Here is a 16,138-nt window from a genome sequence, read left to right on the forward strand (position 1 = left end):
TCGTCATAATAAGCGCTGACATTAAAATTCACTCTCATAAACAGAAAAGAAATGAATAAAACTGATGTTTCAATGCGTCTTTGCACCCGAGCCGACACCGACAAGTTACAACCTGTCCGTCGTGATATGGTTAACACAATGAATGCTTAGAACGCGTCATGGCTTTTCTTCATTGCCACAACGCGTTGAGATCGAATAGCATGTAAGCCACGACACGAATTTCGCTATTTGGTCTTTCTTTGATTGCCACAACGCGTCGTGCGCGTTTTCATTAGAGCCATAACACGAATTTCGCTATGTGGATGTTTTACTGTGACCACATCACGTTGTGAGCTATTTTTCCGCTCAATGAGCGTTTTCGATCTTTGAGCGTAACATGTACATATACAAGAATTGCTCGTTTAACAGTATTACATACCTGCAAATAAATAAATTATTCATTTGTGTATCTTTAGATTAGACAGGAGTATTTTAAAGGCGTATCCATACAATTCTATAAAACTTTAACTGGCGATATTCAACATCAAAGCTCCACTAGTCTCAATTCTAAAACATTGATATAAAAATCAGTTTATTAACATTTCTATGCATTTTGACATTTTATACCTATCACATAATGTGGGTATATCGGTGGTCAAGATAAAAATATTTGAATTCATTTCAATTTACTTGATATAAAATTTTGTTGATACATTAATATATTGTCAGATATTGTATTATTGTTATAGTACCGTATATAGATATTTATTATCATTATTGTCAATTTATAATTCAGTAGCTGATGATGCAATGAATACGTGCTCTACATTTTTAAGAAGAAAACTTGAAACTATAAATAAACAGATACAAAATGATTAAACCATTGCTTAACTTGAAAAAAGTCCTAAAATAAATAAATTTTAATACTGTGAGTGTTATAAATTACAATAAAAAAAGAAAAATAATAATAATAATAATAGGTATTTCCTAACACTGCCAACTGATAGCTATATGTACAAATAAATAATAAATAATGGTTGTTGTAATTCGTGATATGAAACAAGTTAAATTTGTCGAAGTTTAAACATAATAAGTTTATATTTGGCGAAAACAAATAGAACTTTGAAATTATTATAAACTTTGAAAAAAATAAATGTACTATTAAGTATATATATTATTATCAAAAACCATTAATTCTTAGTTCAACAGCTTCTCAGAGAGAGTCCAACCCTCCGCCTGCCGCTACAAATTAAAAGTATTCGCCGTTATAAACGGCGACAGAGCGATGATTAATGCGGAGCGAAATTAAAACAAGCACGATAATGTTGTATTTATCTTATTTACGACCTGCGATACTTCCTGAAAGATATTAAATCGTATTTCTCTAATGCTCTTATAATGACGCGATTCCAATGAAAGAAAAAAAAAGAAAAAAAGATTTTTTTTATTTAATCTTGAAATTGAGTTATAAAATTATTTGCATTCAGCTTGTAGAGTCCCACTACTGGGCATAGGCCTCTTTCTTCACGTAGGAGAAGGATTGGAGCTTAATCCACCACGCTACTCCAATGCGGGTTGGCGAAAATTATTTAATATTGATTGATGATTAAGTGTCAACGTTTTGCAGAATTAATTTATCAATAAGAAGTTTACTGTATGTGTATGTGGCAGATTGAGTCTTTAACAAGCTATAGTACAGTAGACTCTAAGCAGCTGTCCAGTATCAATGAATGAAAGATTTTGGCTTTGGTTTAAATGTAGAATACAATAAGTTTAATAAAAAGTTTTGATTCGAATGAATACAATATAGTTTACTATTACCTACTTCAAAGTAAAAAAAAAACTAATACTATATTATAATATAATTGCTTGATATATCTACTTACAGTATTCAAGTAAAATTTTAAGTCTATTAAAAGAAAGTTAATAAAAGCTGTAAGTGATTGTTACCAATACTTTTTCTAAAGCCACCACTTTTGCATTTTCCATTAAATTTGCGATAAAAGAATCTCCTCAGTGCAGTTAAAAGAATTGCAGAACGACGCCCCGGGGCCCAATAGACCACGACGTAGTGAAAAATTTGAAAGATTTATTTGAATAAATTATTTTTAACCACCTGGAGTGAAGGGTTGTTTGGGGGGATTATAGCATGTGAAATGATGCTTTAAGTGGGTTTATTTTTGCATATAAGTGTGAGTGGGTTTTTATTCTTGTTTTTAATTTAAATTACAGACCTTATTATTAAAACAAAATTGTTTTTACCTTCAAATAACTTGAACGATTACGCAGCTAATACACATTATCGCAGAATTATTTAGGTTTTTTACAATTATTGATTTTTTTTGATATCTTATATTTTAAATACGAAAACGGTTCTACAAAGTTTGAGTATACGTAATGATATGCCTTACGTATCGGCAAACATATAATAGGTACAAGAATTTATTAGCTATTTTGGTCTAACGACTTCCTCTACTCAAAAACAAAGACTTAAAATTTAATGCAAATATCTTTTTATGTTATTTTTTTCTCAACAATTTGAAAGCGCATGACATCATCGAAGAGAAACCAACGGCGCGAAAGAGACCTTTTAACAGGAAATAGTTTATATTCTTAAAACAAATTGCAATAAATTGATGTCCATCGACATATACGCATGCGAACATAAACTATATTTCTATAACATAGAATTCAATTTTGCGTGTATGTGTTATATTGAATACAAGAACGCGAAACACGAATTAAATCAGTAAAACAAAAGTCATTGGTCCGAATTTCAAATTTCAAATCGTATTCTTAAGTCTGTTTGAAACGGGCTACGCAATTGGTCATTTGCAATTCAACTCGCGAATCGCGCTGATGGATCGATGATGGCGTCGGTTGCGTATTCGAGTCCGCTTGACCAGAAAAATTGCCTTTGATACACGACATGTAAGCGGAAAATGAAATATCTTTTGTAACCTAATCTTTATTTAAGTCGAAAAAGGTTTTGCAAGTTAAGTGCTGAACATGAACTTATGTATAGATTGAGAATTTTTGACGGTTATTACTTAATTCAATAGTTTTTTCGACAGAGGATTTGCAAATCCCTATAATATGAGATTCTCTAGACGATCTAGTTCTTAGTTTCAAAGAATCAATCTGCACTTTGATTTCTTAAAGGCACGCACGAGCGGCTCCTTGCGGGGGTTCTTGGAGTCTCTCTTTTGTTATACGTTTGGGAAAATATATATTATGTCGAAAAAGACATACAGCTGGAGTATTTATATATTGCTTTTTACCGATTGCAAAAGAAAAGGTTAATTTAACTGTATTTTTATATTTACGTAACTTAATATCACTTTTCTTTGTGTATGGTTTTAATAACTCAGTTTGATTTTATATGTAGACATTTTCTCTAGAATAATTTCATTTAGGTCTGATTGAGGTCTCATACATTTTTTAACTGAGGTAGGGCACAGCACGAAATTTTCTGCTCAAAACATGAAGCAGCCCGACTGGGGCAGTACCTCGACCTTACAGAAGATCACAGCTAAATAACACTGTTTTCGAGCAGTATTGTGTTCCTGTTGGTGTGTAAGGTGACTAGAGTTCCTGGGGGGGATTTGGGGGTGCAATGCTTCTGATAGTGCAGGCTCTATAAGCTACGGTAATCGCTTACTATCATCAGTCGGGCCGTACGCTTGTTTGCCGACCTACTAGTTGTATAAAAAAAAAACCAAAACTACATTTGTAATGAAATCTAATTCCTAAACAGAAGCAACGTTAGTTATTAATAAGAGGGTATCTGTTAAGATTCATTTACTTCGATCTTACCAGCTCTACATTCTGAACCATTCCTAGATTATTCATTCATGAATCTATAACTAAAACTGATGAATAAAATCTAGACTAGACTAAGATCATCCTAGATTGAGTGAACTTCATCGAGATAGAATGAAAAATCACTCAAGATAGAACGATAATTGCTAGCCTATGACTATGAGGTTAACATGGCAGGTTAAGTTTCAGTCATTCTCCTTCATGAGAGAAATGGCCTTTACCCAGAAATTCATCAAAAGGCCTTTTCAATCCAACTGGAGAATTTGTTTTAATTTTTTTAAATATATAGGTACGGTATACATACACCCTAAATTTTTCAATGAATTAATATATTTGGAGTTTCTATTGTTCTGATTTATAAAACATATCATATACCTACATATATGCGAGATTAATAATTTCAAATACCTATTGATGTATTTTATTTGTTAATTCAAATTTGTTATTTATACAGTGATCTATTAATGGGAAAATCAGCTTTTCCTTATATTTGTTTAAGCTATGCCTGAATAATATTTATTATTCTGTGTCTGATAATAGACAATGTTTATAAAAACAAGGTCCAACTTCCTACATTTCACCTTGTGTCCTACCAAAGTGTATATCAAATACGATCTATCAACGCCTTACACAGAAATGTCAAAGCACCTAATTCGACGACGATGGCTTCATACCATTCAGATTTCCCGGTGGATCGACGTGAGGAAGAGGAATGGAGGTATAGGTTGATTGTGGGAGTGAAAGGGATAGAGGTACGGTCACGGGCGCGATTCAGATGATTGGTGTACGTGCGGTGACGACCGCGCCTTTACGTGACTTTTGAGTTCGACTTTGAGATTGTCGTATCGTTGATTTTGATACTTGTTTCGCTCTGTTTTCTGTTTTTTACTTACCAATTTATATCGAAAACTTGTTTATAAAGGCTTTGATCTTTAAGTCAAGTATTTATTTTTAATTTTGGTGACTATATTCAATAAAACATTGAAAAATATTTTAAAATAGTCGAATGTGACTATAACTATATACTAATACTTATTATAAACTTTCAACTGCTATTAGGGACTGTTTTGAGTAGTAAAAAATATGCATTACGTCTTGCTTACATAGATCAATATACTTTTTTGTTAATAAATAAGAGTACAAGTACAAAAAATACAAGTATCAAGGTACATCGATGAAAAGTGTTAGCTATACGTTTGACGAACAAAGACGCATACCATCGCTACTGTCTACTGTACTGAGCCCATTCATTGTTTTACTGACTAGCAAGTTTAAGTGAGAAATTATAAATAACGTGTCTTTTTAATCTAAATGCGATTTTTTGTTTCAAAAAACTTTAGATTATGTATGGTTTTTGTATAATATGACAGTTAGTAAACGTAAATTTTGTACCAACAATGTAGTTTTAATGCTTAATAAACCTTTTTTTAACCGACTTCCAAAAAAGGAGGAGGTTCTCAATTCGACAGTATTTTTTTTTTTTTTTTTTTTTTTTTATGTATGTTACATCAGAACTTTTGACTAGGTAGACCGATTTCGACAAATTTTGTTTTAATCGAAAGGTGGTGTGTGCCGATTGGTCCCATTTAAATTTATTTGAGATGTAACAACTACTTTTCGAATTATATCTAATAATGCGTTTTTACTTGACGCTTTTTTCGTCGACCTACGTTGTATTATACCACATAACTTTCTACTGGGTGTACCGATTTTGATAATTCTTTTTTTGTTGGAAAGGGAATATCCCTAGTTTGGTACCATGATAAGGAAACCAGGATCTGATGATGGGATCCCAGAGAAATCGAGGGAAACTCTTGAAAATCCGCAATAACTTTTTACTGGGTGTATCGATTTTGATAATTTTTACTTTAATCGAAAGCTGATGTTTATCATGTGGTCACATATAAATTTTATTGAGATCTGATAACTACTTTTTGATTAATCTTTGATAACGCGTATTTACTTGACATTATTTTCGTCACCTTACGTTGTATTACTTGTCGATGTAATTGAAGTCGGTTTTTTTTTCGTTTGTCTGCAAACACAATTATTATTTTGTAACAACTTTTGATTACATTATACATCTGTACTTTATAATATTTTTATAATAGATTAGGTTTATTTTTTATCTATGTCTCGGTATTTGTGGCATATACCTACAAGAAAATACAGATTATAAAAAAATATATATAAAAGAATTAATCTTCGAGAAGTATTTTTTATACATTTACTAAATATACCCAAACGATATTTAAAAATAAATATTTTTTTATTATTATTGATGCTAAATTAAAAATAAAATAAATCAATGCCATTCTACTTTTTTCGTTTAAATTATTATTAAATCTAAATGTCGCTTGCCGTAATGCACAAGTCATGTTTTTAATTCGGAGATTTTTTAAACTTTTTTTTTCTTAAAGTCACCCACAATCTTGACTTTGTTACAGTAAAGTGTGGGGTGGACGATAGACTTGCGAAAAGTGTAGACAGATTTTTTTAAATTTAGATTTAATTGTTCGAGTTCTATTTTTGAAGTAATTCTTTACGCACGCTTGATTTGGGGAGCAAGCAGGTGAATGCGTGACGAGAGCGTTACGAAAAGTGAGATCGTCACTATTAACACTTTTCCTTATACGGGACTTACCACGATTGTTATTGTCAGTCGTCCGTGACTAAAGCGTCTGCAACGACACTGGAATAAAAATCGGGAGTTGTATTAGTAAAGTGTTTTACATTAATTTTAGCTAAAAATTAAACTAGATACTTCTAAAAACTCCTCAAATAAATATCATCTCTCGCCCGACGCCAAATGGCTGTATATGTACAGAATGCTCCGATTTAATATCTTTTAATACGTTTTTTAGATGAGGATGTGGAGCGAAATGGTTAACAATATAATTTAATCTGAATCTCCTATCACTTCCAAATATTTGTTATTACATATCTTATCAAATCATAGTTTTTTAGATATTTCATCTACGAGGTAAGCCGGTTACCAAACACACCGAATTCGTAAGCAATGTCAGACACACATATATCTATAATAATATCAGTGCATTACACTTATTTATTACATTACACACATTACATTTTAATATTTAAGAATATTTTCCCATGTCTACATATTCATAAGTCATTAGTGCTCAGCGGTGTGTGCAAGGCTGGGTCGCGAATTTAGTCAGCTGTCAACATGTCGTCAACATGAACAGCGGGCGTCAGCTACAATAGTTGAGTTAGTTCAATTGACAGACGGATTATGGCAATTTAAAAAAAGAAGAACATTTTTTTTTGTTTTGTATAATAATTTTGAAAGAAGTTAAACGTGTGGTGCACGCGCTGATCAGGATGGGAGCGAGATCTAAAACAGCGTAACAAGAATTTTTCTCCACTCTTTTTGCTATAGTACGTTACAGACCAATTGTTACTGTGCTTGAAAATGAAGATTAAAAATATCTTAACTTTTGTAGGAACGAAGTTTCTTATTATTATATAGTAGATTTTAGTATAAAATACTTTCGATCTTTAGATCCTTTGGCGCAATGTCAAATTGTTACTAAAACAACGTGAAAAATAAGTCTCCTCTGTCTCAGACAACAACTTTGAAAGGAGTCGCTTAAAAAAACCCTGTTAAGAAAAATTGTGTATGTAAATAGTCATTTACATACACAATTTTGTATTCTCCTTCACACTGAGTCCAATGTGAAGGAGTATTCCTACAATATAGCTTGTTAAAATTAATTGCAATTTTTTTTCTCTTGTTAGAAATGATCTTGTAGGTACTAATTATCAAGTTTATTTATACATAGGTATATAATGTTTAAATATGAAGATTTTTTGGATTGTAGGTATATTCATATGTATGTTATTGATTGTGTCGACATATTTAAATAATTTTACTGAAATGTTTTTATATGTTAGTATTTTTATTTAGGTACTACATTTTATTTTTATCTTAAGCTTTCATTATATTTCAAAATAATTTTTAGTACCTATATTGAATCATCGGCCGGCTTTATAAGTTTCAAGGTGGTAGTGGAACTTTGTTATCCCTTAGTCGCCTCGTACGACACCCACGAGAAAAGACGAGCAGCAGCGTCTTCGGTGTGACAAAGCCAGCCCTGCGGTCACCAACCCGTCTGCCCAGCGTGGTGACTATGGGCAAAACACATGAGTTCGCGCTGTAATGTCTGGCATGAACTTGGGGAGGCCTATGTTCAGCAGTGGACTGCGATAGGCTGAAGTGAATATTGAAACATCAGTACATTTATATTTATTAATCTAGAACTATTTAAAAAAAATGTCACTGATAAATAATTAAAATCGTTTAAATTATACGCATTCGTACATTTCCTTGGATACCACCCAAATGGATAAAGCGTCCCTTTAACATATTTGAAACTCGAGCCAATTGAAAAATTACTTGCGTTATTAGGTTTTCGACTAAAAAAAATTTCCTTACGCGTATTTTATTGGCTACGGTGAAAAAACTCACCGACGCGAGAAAAATGTACTTTAGAAGGGGAAGTGTTAATACAATCATGCCTTTTTAGGTGTGAGTGGCAATTTGTTGAAATTACATTGAAGGGATCTCTAGCTAACGTGTCTTAAGTTTTAAATGATAATAATATTACGAAGCAAATGTCTTTTTTGAGTTACTATAAAAACGTAATCTGTTTTATTTATCTATGTTTTTTTGGTATTTTTGATATTTTTTTTTTATTATATCTTGCAAAATAAAAGTAAAAATGCGACAACTTACCATAGAGGTCGTCTCATATTCACTCATACGAGGAAAAAATCTTAGCTTATCTCTTAGATAACTTTACTTGATAAACTTTTTGACTGTTAATTAAAATTTAAGTAAGTATATAACTTTACTACATTAAGTTACCTTTAAGTCTAGAACACCAACTTCCTAACGAAATGAACAACAAAAGAATATCGACCTTAAGATGAAAATTGATTTTATAAACGCTTAACATTGAAATACCTGCTCAAATAGTTGTTATTTTTTTTCTTGGTGAACAATGAAGTGTAGTTATTATTACAGCAACGCGTATAACGTAATTTAACAATTAATTTATAGTTAAGTAACAATTAATTATAGTTAAGATAAAAAAAAAACGATTTTCTATCCGCTGTAACTTTTTTAACTTCGTAAAAGGAGGAGGTTCTTAATTCGATTGTATTTTTTTTTACATCATAACTTTTTATTGGGTGTACCGATTTTGATTATTCTTTTTTTTTCGATAGGTTGCCTGTCATGTAGGTCCCATGTTTTGATTGTACCTGACGAGTACTTTTTGAATTATCTCTATAATAACATGTAGTTCATTGATATTATATAAATTCGTATTTAATTGATAAAATGTAAATTATACATTTTTTTTAGTTTGTGATCAGACACAATTATTTATTGGTGCACAATCAAGTTAGTTATTATTACACTACATAAGATTTTGTAATCGTACATCTTAAGAATATAACTTCCTATCCAAATGAACAACAAAAGGATATTAAGCTTAAGATAAAAATCGATTTTCCGCTGTAACGTCAATATAGCTACGTATACTTGTCGCAGGGGTCGTCACGTGATCAGAATACTCGATCGTACTCCGAAACTCATATCCGGCTCCTCTCGCTATTTTTAGAGGTGGATTAATATCGTGCTAACGATTTTGTTTTTCTTTGAGTGAGTTTTGAGTTTTTTGATAATGAAATAAGAGATCGAGATACACTGTGTTATAATATATAAGTGCTCTTGGGGCCTATTTGAATATAGCTGTTTTTGATTTTGATTATATTTTTGTTTATGGGATTTAGATTTGAGTTTGATTGATTTTTTTATTTTATTGTGGAATGAAATTAGCTTTTAAATTTTCATTATAATAAGAAATTTACTTGTTTTACTCACGTTTGTGAAATAATATATGTTTATTGTCGTTTGAGGTAGGACACAGCTGTAAATATCCTGCTCAAAATCTGGAACAGCCAGATCGGGGAAGTACCTCGACCTTACAAAAGATCACAGCTAAATAACACTACTTTCAAATTGTTGTATTCCTGTGAGTAAGGTGACCAGAGTTCCTGGGGAGGATTGGGGGTAGGGTCGGCAATGCGTTTGCGATGCTTCTGGTAGTGCAGACGCCTATAAGCTACCGTAATCGCTTACCATCAGGAGAGACGTAAGTTTTTTTTACGACCTAAATGTATCTAAAAAAATATATATATAAGCCATTGATTTATATTACTTTAATTTCAGTTATAAGCGACTTAAGAAGGTTTTAGTTTCACTTGATCGAATGTTTTATTTTCTATCAAAGATTTATTATAAATTATATAATTAAAATATATCATTACTTTGATTTTTAATGAGTTTTAGGTAGATGTTGCAAAACAACCTTTTTTTAATACTAATATTGTTACAAGTAGTTTAAAAAAAAAGTATTTGAAGCATTTGAACAATGTTTAGTCTTAAATATCCCATACAATAATGAAAGGGTTAAAGATAACATCTCATAAGTTAACCCTCCACTAAGGGGTTGTTTTATTAATTTATTTAGGCGCGTATCTTCGAAATTATACAAATTTCATCATAATTGGCCCCATATGCAGAGTTTAATGTTTTCCCTTGATTTTATCAATGGTTAATACATTTTCTTGGTAGGGGTTGTAATGGAGATCTCGTTTTATGATGTTTAGAAATAAACTTTTAGATGAATGTAGCAACTTTTGATTTTACTCGACTTAATTTTTGTTTGTATATATATATATATATATATTTTTTTTTTAAAGAATAAATTTATAAATTGTGTTCAACTTAAAATAAATTCAATTTTAGTAGACAAACTGAGACATTTTAATACAGAATAATACATATAATTACATATACATTATAATATATGTTCTATATAATAACGTTAACGTTTTTAGACTTATTTGGAACAAAAATATGTAGGAAACGAACAATATATTACGAAAGATACATTACATCTGTCTCTACAGTAAGAATAATTAATAAAAACAAGCTAATTTCCGAACTACTAACATAGCAACACTCGCAATTAAAATTAGAATATCTTAATTCATATCAAAGTATCAGGGTTACCATCTTAATGTGTGCTCCCTAATTCCGGTAATGCGAGATAAACTCGCGTCGTTCGGACATGTTTATTTGTGTAAGTGAATGTTATTATATGTGGGTAAATACACACTGTGACATAGCTTTTGTTGGATGTTGTAATTATATTAAATTGTTTGTTGTTCTTGACAAATCAAGTTGTCGGGTGTTTGTTGTTTTCAGTACTACGTTTTAATGTTTGGGCATATTTTCATAATTTAATCAAGACTTCTTCTTGTATCGTAATCACACATTGCATGCTCAAAATTTCATTTTAGTTAAAGTTACTACAGTTCTAATATTGAATCTTTCACCAAGTAGTAAGTATCATTTCTTTTCACTGCTGCGTCATCAAGGACTCGTAGCCATTGAGTCGCATCAGTATGCCTGTTCATTCATTTGGTAATAATATCAATGTCCTGCAGCTTTAAGTTGATGTTGCAGTAACAAGTCAAGAATACTAAGTCTTATATAAACATTAATCTAATTTTGACAAAATTTTGAATGAAAAAACCACGGTGAATGTACATAGCCTTCATCACCTAGAAAAGAATTGATGATCATTTCACGACTGGGCGGATAATTTCTTAAGTACGTAAGAACACAGTATGCTAGGACTAAAATACCATAAATAGATAGATTAAACACGCGAATTACACAAAGGTAGATGTTGATGAAAAACAAAAGTCAGATATCTGTTCAAACATTGAAAAACACATATAATATAAATAAAATCAATTTGGTTAAATGACAATAGTTATGTAGAAGATTATTTTGTTGATTAAAAAATAAATAGTAGTATACTGTTATAAAAAAGTGAATCAAAGAGTAAACATCGTACTTCAATCCAGCGATCGTTCAAACATTACTCGTAGCTATTCATCAGTTTCCGAGAAACTCAGTTAAGGTTAAACGACAATTAGACTGCCAAGCCACGAGTGCACTAACTGTTAAAGTCGAAGATTTATTTGACACCCTACCAATAAAATAATGGTTAGGTCATTGTACGTGCGTCCCTTGTCGAATGTAGGGCAGAGGCGATCGATGCTGCTTAAAATTCCGTATCGGCTGTATAGTGGTGCGGGGATTACTGACGTCATAGTGCATAGCTTACACTAAAGACAGTGGTGTTTGTTTGGTAACGTATGTGAGAAGTACTGTCATTACACCTATCCAGAGCAATAATATTTATAATGTAACAAAAACAGATACGATACAGGCGCTTGCGATGTTCGAGGGTTTTAGGGTCAATATTGGCTTCACACTATCATACTTGAATATACGAAATCTGGCTGCGAAACCCCCTACAACAGTCGAATGACATATAAGCGGTTTTCTATTAGGTACCTGTAGCTGGGTTTTAAGAAAATGATAGTATTTTAACTACATGTTACATATTTGTATGAAGTAATCTGTTTTAATATCTTTGTTTTGTACACACAAGGTAGTGCGTTCTTAATATAAACAATCTTATACTTGTGTTAAGTTGACAGCCATCAGATGTAACTACATATTTTTTCTATAATGATACGTATAAATAAATACATATAATATAATCTACACTTACGGTGGAAATCGAAATCACAACCCCCAGAGTAGGTTTACTGCAAACTGCGTCAGCGGGTTAATCAAGATATGTCACGCTTCAGCCTGTACTATCCCACTACTGGGCATAGGCCTCTTTCCCCATATAGGAGAATGACCAGAGCTTAATCCACCACGCTACTCCAATGCGGGTTGGCGGATATATTCCCTACTATAAGTAAAGATCGCTATCAGGTGTACATGATAACAGCCGGGACCGACGGCTTAACGTGTTCTCCGGGGCACGGTGGGGAGACTCACAAGGACTGCACAAACACCCAGACCACGTTTAATGCTAAATCTTGACCAGTTTTTGTTTATATTTGCGGCTTAGTACTCCAAGTTTATCATAACCTTGGCTAAATTATGTAAACTAAACCATTTTGATTTCAAACTGGTATAGATCGACCGTTATCACGCCTCATTCCCCATGACTGCCGACATAGATTCTTCCCACGTTATCAGTTTTATACAGAACTTAATAGTTATACTATTAGTGAAATCCAAGAAATCTTATTGGGACTCTTGTATAATATAAATTTTACGAGAGCTAAGATTATTTTTATATATATTAATATTTATTATAATATTACTTTTTATAAAAATATTTTTTGATACATGTCAAGACTTTATATTTTAAATTCCTTTTTATAATTTATATTTACAATCTATTCATTCTATTATATATTTTGCTACGTGAATATTATTTTGATTTTATTTTTTTTTTATAAAAAGTTGGTGAAGATATCGAAGATTTTATCATTATTTCATTCGCTAAATAGTTCATTCGCTAAAGAAAATAAAAAACACGGTACAAATAACAAATTAATTACGTTAAACGACGCTCAACAAACCTTAAACAATTGTATTGAATAATTATATAACTGCAGTAAACTTTGAAAAACATGTTTTTAACTAGAAAATCTATAAATTACAAATACAAAACAGTCAATGAGCATAAAAATCTTTTAAATACGTAACAGTGAGCAAAAGACGATTTGAGTTCGTTGAACCGCGTCGCTATTGGTGCTCTATAAATACCTGAAATGTCCAATGTGCTGACAATGTCAAGACCGTGGCAGGTTCAAACACCTGACGCGAGAAAAAAATGAAAATCACGAATTATCTAATAAGGAGTACTTTTCTGGTTGAATGTAGATCGGTTGTTGACACTGTGATGAGCGAAGCGATTAGTCAGTTCTAAAAGGAATGTCTAGCACATGTAGGTAATATGCGCCTGCCTATTAAAAAAGCAATTGTTATATAATGTAAAATATTACAAAAGTCTGACAAAGAGTACGTTTAAGCATTGTTTAATTTATGCCATGTATGTTAATGAATCAAAAATTACTAGTTATTGCGAATATTTAAAGGTAGTAATTACACTAAAAGTGCTAGAGATTCAATGAAGGAATCCCAAGGCTTGCCATATGATCAATGACATCAACAAGATTTTAAAGCTTTTTAAATAATTACAGATACATCAGTCTTAAAATTACAGATATAAAACAGTATAAATATTGTAGGTATAGAAATACGCGTATTAAGAAGAAATAATAAATTGCTAACTTAACCCGCTGTCGCTCGTCAATAAAGCCTCAACACGCGTACCAATGCGTCCGCGCCTCTTAGCGTCGTGACCGTGTCCACTGAACGATCTCTTTATTGATTATAACCAGAGGCTGTTTACCGTAACTATGTCCAAAAACAAAAACATTGCCACGATAAAACAAAAGTTTCATCCGATCGATTGGGCTCTGGAATTCTATCAGATAATTTTAAAGCATTTTAGGTTTTTGTTCTGAATATTTTGAGGGATAAACTTGACTTTGTATGGTATATTGTCACAATTATTACATCATTCTTTTCTAACGTTTTGTTAGAAAACCATAGCAAACCGTAAAACTATTTAGAAAAAAAAACATAAAATAATAGTTTATAGCATACAGTTATTGATATCGACGGTTAAGTAACTGTATTATCGAATCAAATGATGTAATTCACAATGATCTAACAGCTAAATTGCTAGCCGGCTCGGCTAACGGACGGAAGCCACAAACGCATGAACGTCCGGCTTGGCTAACAGGACTGCGGATAATTCGCTCCAATCGTATCATAATAGTCGGTGATTTTGATTGTGGTTATGTTAGATTACGATCGGTTTAATGATAGTCTATAAAACGAGTACAATTATAGACACACAATCACACAATTATTATTTTTTTGTCGTGATAAATACGTGTTGGATAAAAAGAAAACAATCGTAAAAAATGTAAGTAAATTGTTGTGATGGGGTGAAAAAAATCTCATAGTGGTTGTGTAACACAATGAATTAATAGGTACATAAAGTATTTTTGATTATAGATTTATTTAATGACATGCAAGGCAATACAACCTCAATCGGATCTCCCGCTAAAAAAATTCTTACGTGACATCTTGCCCCACAGCTTCGACTGCACCCATGAATCCACCCGCATAGCTAAGTCCAGCCACATATTTTCTAGACATATTACTTTTACCGTTTAAACCTGGAATATGTCATTAATATGTATATACCTCGCTGGTAGGTTTGAAGGATCTTTTTGCAAATGGCCGCGTTGACTACTCGAGTCACGGCCCCTATGGCCAAGAACTCATTGAATGCATTTTTAGCATAGTTAAGAGGATTTTAGGCCGATCTTAGGTCGAATTACTTGACCCTTACTGGTCTTGGTCCGTGTGCGTGTCGGTCTATCTGGTTTTCCTGGGCGGTCTACCTTAAGGAATTCCTTGATAGCCATCGCTTGCTGGTCCCTTGATGTCCCGGGTCCAGAAGCAAAGTGAAGCGAATTATTTGCCATTTTGGCGGGAGTTTTTATCTAGTGGTCAGAATTCTGCGCATTCAGATTAGTGAAGAATCTTAAGATTACCACATAATGAGATAATTGTTATTTTTGTTTTAAATAAAGTACATATTATAAGCGATTAAAATGGTTTTTAAATGGTAAATTTAACTCTAATAGCAAAATATATAAAACTTGGCTTAGGCAATTGCCTAGCAATATACATATGTACGTGTTTTTAGAGGGCTTGTTGCATTAGAGGTCAATGAGCATCAGCTGAGCTGGTTATTAGTCTATGAAGGGCGGACGGAATACTAACTATTTTTGGGTGTGTAGTTATTTGAACTTGAATGTGATTCCTACACTTATGAGTATTTAATATGAATATTATAATGTTTCTAAATTAACTTTGTTTATTTATTATACTTCAGCTTACTTTTTTATCTTGCTTTTTTAAATTCTTAGCTAAAATATAACAATTTCAAATATTTATAAGTTATGTTAATATTTTAATTAAAAAATAATAATCTTAAAAATTAAAGATGCCGATAAAGATAAAACATTTGGACACGAATGTTTTCATTATAATCGCAGTATACATATAAACATACGCAGTTATGCTAGACTGCACTCATATCTTCATTGTGACGTAACCTATATTAATATTATAAACAGGTAAAGTTTCTAATTTTGGTTGTTTGTAGGGGGTAATCATCGCAAATACTGATCCGATCACGAAAATTCTTTCACTATCAGAAAGCTACACTATTCTGGACTGACATAGGCTATATTTTATTGTGATTAAACAAAA

At 31.9% G+C, this 16,138-nt stretch overlaps 1 protein-coding gene across 1 annotated transcript in view; it reads left to right on the forward strand.

The window, feature by feature from the left end:
- Window positions 1-16,138, forward strand: part of LOC123663850 (protein trachealess) — a 217,843-nt gene that overhangs the window by 131,359 nt on the left and 70,346 nt on the right. The gene's annotated exons all lie outside the window — the stretch shown is intronic.

The sequence above is a fragment of the Melitaea cinxia genome, chromosome 21 (genome assembly GCF_905220565.1).
Source record: "Melitaea cinxia chromosome 21, ilMelCinx1.1, whole genome shotgun sequence".
Taxonomy (NCBI): Eukaryota; Metazoa; Arthropoda; class Insecta; order Lepidoptera; family Nymphalidae; genus Melitaea; species Melitaea cinxia.